Genomic DNA, 11,472 nt, shown 5'->3' on the forward strand with positions numbered 1-11,472 from the left:
TCCCTTAGTTGGTGTGAAACCTTCACTGGTGGTGGTGTCTCTACTACCATTGTTTCCTCACCACCACTCGTTCCTTCTCTCTTCTCATCGCGTCCAAATAGGAAACCCTCTTGACAGCTCTTACTCTTACCACCTCTGTCTCCTTTGGGCGTATGTTCGTCACCACAATTGCAGCATTTCAACTCAGCTGGCATACGATCCTCTTCCCATCTGCATACACTTGACACATTACCATATATTTTGCAGTTATGACACTGAAGGGGCTTGTGCACAAAAGCTCTTACAGGGTATCTCATGAATCCTAACTTTACATGATAAAGGAGACTCTTCATCAAAGAACAATAGTTTGATGAAGCAAATGTCTTTACTCCATCCGCCATATGGGTCAGTTGATGTGCACCAAGCACTCCATCAAGGTCTTCAGTTATACAATCTGTATTTACTTCATGCCCCACCCCAGAGATAAACCTCTTGATGTGTGCCCTGCTTAGAAAATCCATACACTAAACATTCCACTACGATATCTTTTTGAGATGCACAGCACACTTCTTCTGCTCCGCAGACACACAATCCCAAAATTTGTCTAGTCTAGGCTTGGATTTCACTACACCTTTACTTCTCTTGTTTCCTTTCTTTTTCACAACTGTAACCCACTTATTCTCACTCTGTGCTCTCATCTTCACCTGAAGCACCGTCGGTTTCAAATAAAACAGCAGTTTCCGCCATCTCCTCTGCAGCTCATCTAAGGTCAAAGGTAAAGGTGTGCAGTCTGTGTCCAATCACTGAAATACTTGTCATGGCCTACTGAATAGGTGGCCTTGCGGCCATACTTTATTTTGGGTGCATTCCATATGGTTAGACTCTAGAGAAAATATTGTAATGCCTAAATGAAACGCTCTCTGCATCTATTTCAATTTAGTTTTTTGAAGAATAGGTTTAGAAATACCTGAAATAACTTCCTGACCTACACTTGTCTGAGAAAGGTCTTTAGGTGTGCTAATGTCCAAGTGAAGCGCAAAATCAAATAGACTTTTTCTGTGTGTTTGCCCTAAATAAAATGTTGGTGTAAAAATGTTTTTAAATGTATTACATCTTGAGAATACTGACAAATGACAAATGATATAACATTGACTTGATAGTTCTAAACAGTTGGAGCTATATAGTTAAATAATTGAACAGCAGGACATTTCCAAGATTGTCCCTTCAGTACTGCACTATTCACTTTAATTTCCTGCATAAATAATTCAGGGACAAATTGAAGAGGTTTCAAATGAAATCCTGCTCCAAGTATCTTAGTAATTATGTTGTTTCCTCCTTTCTTTTATTATACTGAACAAAAGTATAAATGCAACAAGAAACAATTAAAAATATTTTACTGAGTTACTGTTCATATATGGAAATCAGTCAATTTATATAAATTCATTAGGCCCTAATCTATGGATTTCACATGACTGGGAATACAGATATACATCTATTGGTCACAGATAGCTTTAAAAAAGTTAGGGACGTGGATCAGAAAACCAGTCAGTATCTGGTGTGACCACCATTTGCCTCATACAGCGCGACACATCTCCTTCGCATAGATTTGTTTAGGCTGTTGATTGTGGCCTGTGGAATTCTGTCCCACTCCTCACAAGCCTTCAATGGCTGTGCGAAGTTGTTGGATATTGGCTGGAACACGCACAAGTCGATCCAGAGCATCCCAAACATGCTCAATGGGTGACATGTCTGGCGAGAATGCTGGACATTTTAAGCTTCCAGGAATTGTGTACAGATCCTTGCAACATGGAGCCGTGCATTATCATGTTGAAACATGAGGTGATGGTGGCAGATGAATGGCACAACAATGGGATCGGGATCCTGCCACGATATCTCTTTACATTCAAATTGTCATCGATGAAATGCAATTGTGTTCGCTGTCAGTAGCTTATGCCTGCCCATACCATAACCCCACCACCACCATGGGGCACTATGTTCACATTGTTGACACTAGCAAACCACTCACCCACACAACGCCATACACGTGGTCTTCGTTTGTAGGGCTGGTTGGACCTGGTAGACCTGGTTGGACCTAGTGGAAGTAAAGAGAGCAAACGGAACGAAACGGGGAGGGACGTCATCTAAAGGCAGTGTAAAGCAGTAGTTGACAAACGATGTAAGGCAATAATAGTGCACCGGGGCACCGCAAAAGTAACTCGACCATTATCAGACTCTGGTTACCGGTCCGGACACACATGCTTTGCCTAGAATGTTCGGCTGCCCAAAGGTGGAACAACTAGGTACCCTACTCATGCAGTACTTGGCCATGTACTGTTATAATCTCCACCCAGCACAGCCAGAAGAGGACTGGCCACCCCTCAGAGCCTGGATCCTGTCTAGGTTTCTTCCTAGGTCCTGGCTTTTCTAGGGAGTTTTTCCTATCCACCGTGCTTCTACAGTCGTGGCCAAAAGTTTTGAGAATGACACAAATATTAATTTTCACAAAGTCTGCTGCCTCAGTTTGTATGATGGCAATTTGCATATACTCCAGAATGTTATGAAGAGTGATCAGATGAAGAGCAATTAATTGCAAAGTCCCTCTTTGCCATGCAAATTAACTGAATCCCCCCCAAAAAACATTTACACTGCATTTCAGCCCTGCCACAAAAGGACCAGCTGACATCATGTCAGTGATTCTCTCGTTAACACAGGTGTGAGTGTTGACGAGGACAAGGCTGGAGATCACTCTGTCATGCTGATTGAGTTCGAATAACAGACTGGAAGCTTCAAAAGGAGGGTGGTGCTTGGAATCATTGTTCTTCCTCTGTCAACCATGGTTACCTGCAAGAAAACACGTGCCGCCATCATTGCTTTGCACAAAAACAGCTTCACAGTCATGGATATTGCTGCCAGTAAGATTGCACCTAAATCAACCATTTATCGGATCATCAAGAACTTCAAGGAGAGCAGTTCAATTGTTGTGAAGAAGGCTTCAGGGCACCCAAGAAAGTCCAGCAAGCACAAGGACCGTCTCCTAAAGTTGATTCAGCTGCGGAATCGGGGCACCACCTGTACAGAGCTTGCTCAGGAATGGCAGGAGGCAGGTGTGAGTGCATCTGCACGCAGAGTGAGGTGAAGAATTTTGGAGGATGGCCTGGTGTCAAGAAGGGCAGCAAAGAAGCCACATCTCTCCAGGAAAAACATCAGGGACAGACTGATATTCTGCAGAAGGTACAGGGATTGGACTGCTGAGGACTGGGGTAAAGTCATTTTCTCTGATGAATCCCCTTTCCGATTGTTTGGGGCATCCGGAAAAAAGCTTGTCCGGAGAAGACAAGGTGAGCGCAACCATCAGTCCTGTGTCATGCCAACAGTAAAGCATCCTGAGGCCATTCATGTGTGGGGTTGCTTCTCAGCCAAGGGAGTGGGCTCACTCACAATTTTGCCTAAGAACACAGCCATGAATAAAGAATGGTACCAACACATCCTCTGAGAGCAACTTCTCCCAACCATCCAGGAACAGTTTGGTGACGAACAATGCATTTTCCAGCATGATGGAGCACCTTGACATAAGGCAAAAGTGATAACTAAGTGGCTTGGGGAACAAAACATTGATATTTTGGGTCCATGGCCAGGAAACTCCCCAGACCTTAATCCCATTGAGAACTTGTGGTCAATCCTCAAGAGGCGGGTAGACAAACAAAAACCCACAAATTCTGACAAACTCCAAGCATTGATTATGCAAGAATGGGCTGCCATCAGTCAGGATGTGGCCCAGAAGTTAATTGACAGCATGCCAAAGCGGATTGCAGAGGTCTTGAAAAAGAAGGGTCAACACTGCAAATATTTACTCTTTGCATCACACTTCATGTAATTGTCAATAAAAGCCTTTGACACTTATGAAATGCTTGTAATTATACTTCAGTATTCCATAGTAACATCTGACAAAAATATCTAAAGACACTGAAGCAGTCTGGCTTTAGATCGGGGCACAGCACCACAACTGCAGCTTTGGCAGTGGCAAACGACATCATTAATGGACTTGATAAAAATAACATTGTGCTGCTCTGTTTGTGGATTTATCAAATTCAGTTGACCATGAATTGTTACTAGCTAGACTCAGAAACATTGGTCTCAGTGAAGGGGCAGGAAATTGGTTTAGGAACTATCTTTCTGACAGAACACAATGTGTATATACTGACAATCATAAGTCTAGTGTCACGTCCTGACCATAGTATGTTGTTATTTTCTATGGTAGAGTAGGTCAGGGCGTGACAGGGGGTGTTTGTCTATGTTTTGTATTTCTATGTTCAGTTTCTAGTTTTGTATTTCTATGTTGGTTTTGTTTGGTATGATCTCCAATTAGAGGCAGCTGGTCGGCGTTGTCTCTAATTGGAGGTCATATTTAAGCTGATGTTTGTCCCACCTGTTTTTGTGGGTGATTATATTTTGTGAGTAGTGTTTGTTTCTCCTCTGCGTCACGGTTTGTTGTTTTGTCCTTCAGTTTATTTTGTATTGCATTAAGTTTCACAGTCTAAATAAATATGTGGAACGAAACACGCGCTGCATTTTGGTCCGATCCTTTCGACAGCCGTGACATCTAGCTTTTTTGAGATTAATAGAGGTGTGCCCCAAGGTTCAATATTAGTTCCTGTGTTCTCAATTTGTATTAATGATTTTGGAAATGGGATGCAACCAGCAAAGTTACATCTATATGTAGATGATACAGTTATATATTCATGTGCTCCTTCTCTGGTTCAGGCTGTTGAAGAGCTCCAGACTGCTTTTCAGTCACTGCAGGCCTCCCTTTATGGCCTCAAACTGGTCTTGAATATACAAAACACTAAATTCATGACCTTTACAAGAGCTAGAACTCTGCCAGAGAATGTTAGCATTGTCACATCTGTTGGTTTATCCATTGAAAAAGTGTCATCCTACAAATACCTAGGTATTTGATTTGATGACAAGTTGTCCTTCAAAGTTCATGTGGATAATCTTGTGACAAAGCTTAAATTGAAATTTGGTTTTTATTTTCGTAATAAGGCTTGCTTCACGCTTATGGCTAGAAAGAAGCTTGTTCAGGCCACTTTTCTCTCTGTAATTTATTATGGTGACTTGTTGTATATGCATATGCAGCCTCCTCTGTCTTACAGAGACTGGACTCTGTTTTTCATGCATCCTTGCTCTTTATTACAAATACCAAGTCACTCACCCACCATTGCACATTGTACCAAATGGTGGGTTGGACCTCACTTTATATGCGTAGAAAGATACATTTGTATGTGTTCATCTACAAAGCCCTTTTGGGTAAATGCCCTCTTTACCTCTGTAGTCTGGTCTCCTTCCCCACCAGCAGTGGTGAAGGAGCTATCGTCTGCTAGGTGGTTGCTACTTATTAAAGTCCCCAGGACATTCCCAGTATTAGGCAAGACTGCCTTCTCTTCTTGTGCACCAGATGCATGGAATAATCTACAATCCATGCTTCATCTAGACATGTTAGTGCCACTGAATTAATTTAAAATATTGATGGGAGACTCTGTTACAGAGTGTAAATGCTTTTTTTGGCTGGATCATGTTGTTGTATTATATTGTTGTATGTTTTAATTCTGTAATGTACTGATAGTTGCTGCCTTCTTGGCCAGGTCTCCCTTAAAAAAGAGACTCTAGGTCTCAATGGGCTTTTCCTGGTTAAATAAAGGTAAAATAAGTTGTAAAAAATTACTGAGATGTGGATAAGGAAGAGTGTGTTGAATACTGATGTTAACCTTTCTGGCTATAACCTTGTTCGGCAAGACAGATCTTCCAAAGTTGGGGGAGTGGCAATATTTACCAAAATTCACCTACAGTGCTCGGTTGTCTTCACCAAGTCTGTCCCCAAACAATTTGATTTGCTGGTTTTAAGCATTAACCTTTCAAATAGCTCTTTGTTGACTGTTGCTGGGTGCTATCGTCCTCCATCAGCACCAGCCTGTACCCTACCTGCCATAAGCTCTCTCCTGGCCCCTTGCACTAAGTGAATTTGTCCTGCTAGTTGGCCTAATCTGGGACATGCTTAAACCACCTGACCAAGTCCTAAAGTAATGGGACTCCCTAAACGCTTGCTAAAAAAACTTTAATGAGCAAGCCTTCCTTCATGAACTGGCCTCTGTAAAATGGTATAGAATCAGCTTTTCCACTCTGTCGAAGACGCTTGGACCTTCTTTTTTGATATTTTCAGTGGTATTGTTAACGAACAATAAAGAAAATGAGAATTAAAAACAGGTTCAGCCCCTGGTTTGACCGTGATCTTGTAGAGTTACTCCACCTCAAGAATTGCATTTGGCGAAAGGCTCGGCACACGCATACTCAGGCTGACTGGCTCTCGTTCAGGCAAATAAGAAATAAGTGCACTCAAGCTATCCGGAAGGCCAAAGTTAGTTACTTTAAGGAGCAGTTCTCTCTCTGTGGGTCTGGAAAACGGTTAAAGACCTGGAGAATAAACCCTCCTTCTCACAGCTGCCCATGTCCCTTAATGTTGATGATGTTGTTGTTACTGACAAGAAGCACATGGCTGAGCTCTTTAATCACCACTTCATTAAGTCAGGATTCCTATTTGATTCAGCCATACCTCCTTGCCCATCCAACATTTCCTCATCTCCCATCCCTTCTAATGCGACTATCCCCAATGCTTCTCCCTCTTTTTCCCCTGCACTGCTACAAAGTTTCTCCCTGTAAGCAGTCACGGAGTCCGAGGTGCTAAAGAAGCTCCTGAAACCTAACCCCAAAAAACATCTGGGTCAGATGGTTTAGACCCTTTCTTCTTTAAGGTTGTTGCCCCTATCATCGTCAAGCCTATCTCAGTTTCTCTTTTCTGGGGAGGTTCCCACTGCTTGGAAGGCAGCCACGGTTCGTCCTTTATTTAAAGAAGAAGATCAAGCTGATCCTAACTGTTATAGGCCTATTTATATTTTGCCCTGTTTATCAAAAGTATTGGAAAAACTTGTCAATATTCAACTGACTGGCTTTCTTGATGTCTAAAGTATTCTCTCTGGTATGAAATCCGGTTTCTGCTCAGGTTATGGACATGTAACTTTAAAGGTCCTCAATAATGTCACCATTGCCCTTGATTCTAAGCAATGTTTTGCTGTTATTTTTATTGACTTGGGTACGATAAACCATTCCATTCCTGTGGGCCGGCTAAGGAGTATTGGTGTCTCTAATGGGCTTTGGCCTGGTTTGCTAACTACCTCTCTCTCAAGGAGTGCAGTGTATAAAGTCAGAAAATCTGCTGTCTCAGCCACTGCCTGTCACCAAGGGAGTGCCCCAAGGCTCGATCCTAGGCCCCACACTCTTCTCAATTTACATCAACAACATAGCTCAGGCAGTAGGAAGCTCTCTCATCCATTTGAGAGTGCTGTGGTAGCCATGTTGGTTAACCCTTTCACACGTACCATCACACGGGGTGTGATCGTTCTACAGTGGTCCCTGAAGCGTACGATCACACCCTGTGTGATTAGAACACTCATTTAGAACGGCCAGTTTCGAATGACGCAACAATCAGCATTTGAGCTGGCCACACTTTTTTCAGAAACTATTTACACAAACAGTCCTTACGTAAACTATACCATGAATTAGCTAATAGCAATTACTATGTATAATTAATCACATCACGAGTGAGCTCACCATTGATCGAAATAATTAGGTAAAACACTTTCTAGAAATTGAAAGTAATCCGTCGATTAGTTTCAGCGCGCAGCCATGCTTTTTTTCCTCACAGAAACCAAAGATAATAAGAGAAGACAAGATGAGTTTGGTCTGTTTACAGTATGCATGTTGAAGGGGTGTGTCATCTACTGTCGTTCACATCCCACCATTCATTTGCAGAAGTCCTCAAAAAATGAGTGAACTCTTACTCACCTCGTTTTGTTATAACATCTTTGGTCAAACGGATGATTACGTGAAACCCAGAATGCATTGTATGTCAACAAACATGGCTCCATACACATAGCTGGAATTAGCTTAGCTCATCATAATCAGTACAACCTTCAAAACATTATTTTACACACATAGTATGCGCCCATTACAATTTATGCAAAAATCGGAATGCATGATTTATCACGGGTAATTGAAAAACGTCAATAAAATACTAAATATATCAATAATGCCACACAAAACATTTTCTGATAGTGATTTATTGATACAAATGACGCGTACAGGCAGTCAATCATGGTAACCTCTCACTCCCACTCTGAGCCATTCAGTGTTGTTGTTTATGTAACAATCACATCCTGGAATGGAGAGAACGTTCGAACATCACGTGCATAAAAAAATTCACGCTGGGGCGACCGTTAGAGATATTTGGAACTCACGCGTGAAAGGGTTAAGTCTGCCTTAAATTCTAAATACATCACAGACAGTGTCACTAACCAAGCACCCCAACACCATCACACCTCCTCCTCCATGCTTCACGGTGGGAACAACACATGCAGAGATCATCCGTTCACCTACTCTGCATCTGATTGTCACCGGTCTTATGTCCATTGCTCATGTTTCTTGGCCCAAACAAGTCTCTTCTTCTTATTTGTGTCCTTTAGCAGTAGTTTCTTTGCAGCAATTCGACCATGAAGGCCTGATTCACGCAGTCTCCTCTGAACAGTTGATGTTGAGATGTGTCTGTTACTTTAACTCTGTGAAACATTTATTTGGGCTGCAATCTGAGGCTGGTACTGTAACTCTAATGAATTTATCCTCTTAAGCAGATGTCTCTGGGTCTTCCTTTCCTGTGGTGGTCCTCATGAGAGCTAGTTTCATCATAGCGCTTGATGGTTTTTGCAACTGCACTTGAAGAAATGTTCAAAGCTCTTGAAATTCCTTCGGATTGACTGACCTTCATGTCTTAATGATGGACTGTCATTTCTCGTTGCTTATTTGAGCTGTTCTTGCCACAATATGGACTTGGTCTTTTACCAAATAGGGCTATCTTCTGTATACAACCCCTACCTTGTCACAACACAACTGATTGGCTTAAACGCATTAAGAAGGAAAGAAATTCCACAAATGAACTTTTAACAAGGCACACCTTAATTGAAATGCATTCCAGGTGACTACCACATGAAACTAGTTGAGAGGATGCCAAGAGTTTGCAAAGCTGTCATCAAGGCAAAGGATGGCTACTTTGAAGAATCTCAAATATAATATATATTTTGATTTGTTTAACACTTTTTGGGTTACTACATGATTCCATGTGTTATTTCATAGTTTTGATGTCTTCACTATTATTCAACAATGTAGAAAATAGTAAAAATAAAGAAAAACCCTTAAATAAGTAGGTGTGTCCAAACTTTTGACTGGTACTGTAGTTCTGTTCAGAACGAAACGATTAGAAAATAATTTTGGTTCCAACCCGATGAAGAAGCGTGCTCCAGATGGAAAGGATGAATGGATGAAGGATGAAGCAGTATGCAGTGCAGCTTGCACGTGCCTATCGAGTCGAATGGGTGTTAGTAACTCACCGTTCCTTGGGATCGAAGAATCACCATCGCTTGGATCTCAGAATCAACCAACTCAGCCTCCACACGGAATTTGACAAACATAAAAACTTGGAACACTGTGCTGCTGATAAACACTTGATGTCGTAAAACAAAACAAACTTAAAACTTGTAAAAATAACATTGCTCAAAAGACTGTATAATTCACTTTTCGATCAGGGGTTATCTGGGTTGTGGGGTTTTGACTAGATACTATACAGTTTGTCAGAATTGACCAGAATTGACTCCACATCGCTCTCCATGAGGAGTCTGGTTTTGCCTCCCTCCCCTACGATTTCTAGAATGTGAATACATTTTGACCGTTCTAATTGGTTCCAGAAACCGATGGGTTGGGCCAGAGCCAGTTTGTTAGAAACAATCCAAACGCTTATGAATTTGTGTTTGTCAGTTTGAAGTCACACAAAATACTTCTAGGATGGCAGATTCTGAATGAATGTACTGTACAGTATGTAGCGATCGATAGAGCAGCGGAAATAAATTCAGGGCGAGTCGTCAGGCAAGATTAGGAGAATTTACACAGCAGGTTAGGATAATTATAAGGTTAGGAGAATTAGGTTACGATTAGGAAAAAGGGTTTGGGTTAGCTAAAATACAAACATTTCCACTTCTGACGTCAATTTGATATAAGCTTTATTCTATCCAGGCATGACAGTGTGGAGGTAATCTCTACTAGCTTGTAATGGTATTTGGCGCTGCTTGTCACGAACTACTAGAACAGGGGTTCCCAAACGTTTTTGGCACACAACCTCACGTTGATATACGAACTTTATCATGACCCCACCATGTGAAAAAAATCATGTAATCAACAGCCAATATTTACTTTTTTGTTTGAGGCTATGGCAGTCTATTACAAATCAGTCTGACAATATTTTTGACAGTATTTCAGTTGGAAGTATGGTTTAAAGTAACTGAAATGCTTCAGAAAGTTATTGGAAAGTTCAGGAAAACATCAAGGAAAATCATCAGGAAATAATTGTGTATGGTCTTCTGTGTAGAAAAGAACACCATCATTGGTTTGAATTATTATATTCTTATAAATTCTATTCTTCAAAAATCAATGGGTACATATCATTAATTTATAAATCCAAAAATGTTGCAACTGCTGATTGCCCCTTGAATGAATCAAATGGGTTTCATATAGCCCTTTTTACATCAGCAATTGTCACAAAGTGCTTTACAGATACCCAGCCTAAAACACCAAGGAGCAAGCAATGCAGAAGCAGATACTAAGTGACCACCCTAAAAGAAGGAACCAAAGAGGAAGCAGGCTCTAAGTGGTGGCTAGTCCTCTTCTGGTTGTACCGGGTAGAGATAAAGAGTACATGTTTCCATTAAGGTCAGATTGTTAATGCGTTCATGGTGTGCATGCTTGGCAGATTGATAACCACAACAGGATGGAGCACACAAAAATGCATTCAAACTTTAATAGATGACCAGCAGGATCAGAACCATAATGGCTACAGAGGGTGCAAAGACTTCCAAATGGCTTTTCATAATTCAGGAAAACTATGAATTAGAATTTGTGATAAATAAGTTTAGCTACTCACCTTTCTGTTCACTTCACATACAGTATCAGCCTAAGAGCTCACGCCTGTAATGAGGGGCATTATTAAAAACTAATTTGTCAGCGATTAGATCACCTTTAACCAATATTTAAAAAGTGCAGTATTTGGCTGTGTGGGTTGTTGTCCTAAACCTAATCTCTCGTGGACAGACTACGTAACATAAATGGTATCGTAATGTCTGTCAAAATACTGACTAAAGTGCAGTATTTCCTGTGCTTTGGTTTTACATCACTGGTTATTTGGACATATTAAGATTGTGTGATGGTGGTGCTTAAAGTGGGGATGGGAATTTCAAGCAATGATTTCAAACAGAATGTTTTCAGAAGTGGTTGAGGGCTTTGGCTGAGAGTTTCCGTTTAGCAGGGTGGAGACTTCACTAGTCTCGTTAGTATAATTTTGTC

This window comes from Salmo trutta, chromosome 14, assembly GCF_901001165.1.
Source record: "Salmo trutta chromosome 14, fSalTru1.1, whole genome shotgun sequence".
NCBI classification, from domain to species: domain Eukaryota; kingdom Metazoa; phylum Chordata; class Actinopteri; order Salmoniformes; family Salmonidae; genus Salmo; species Salmo trutta.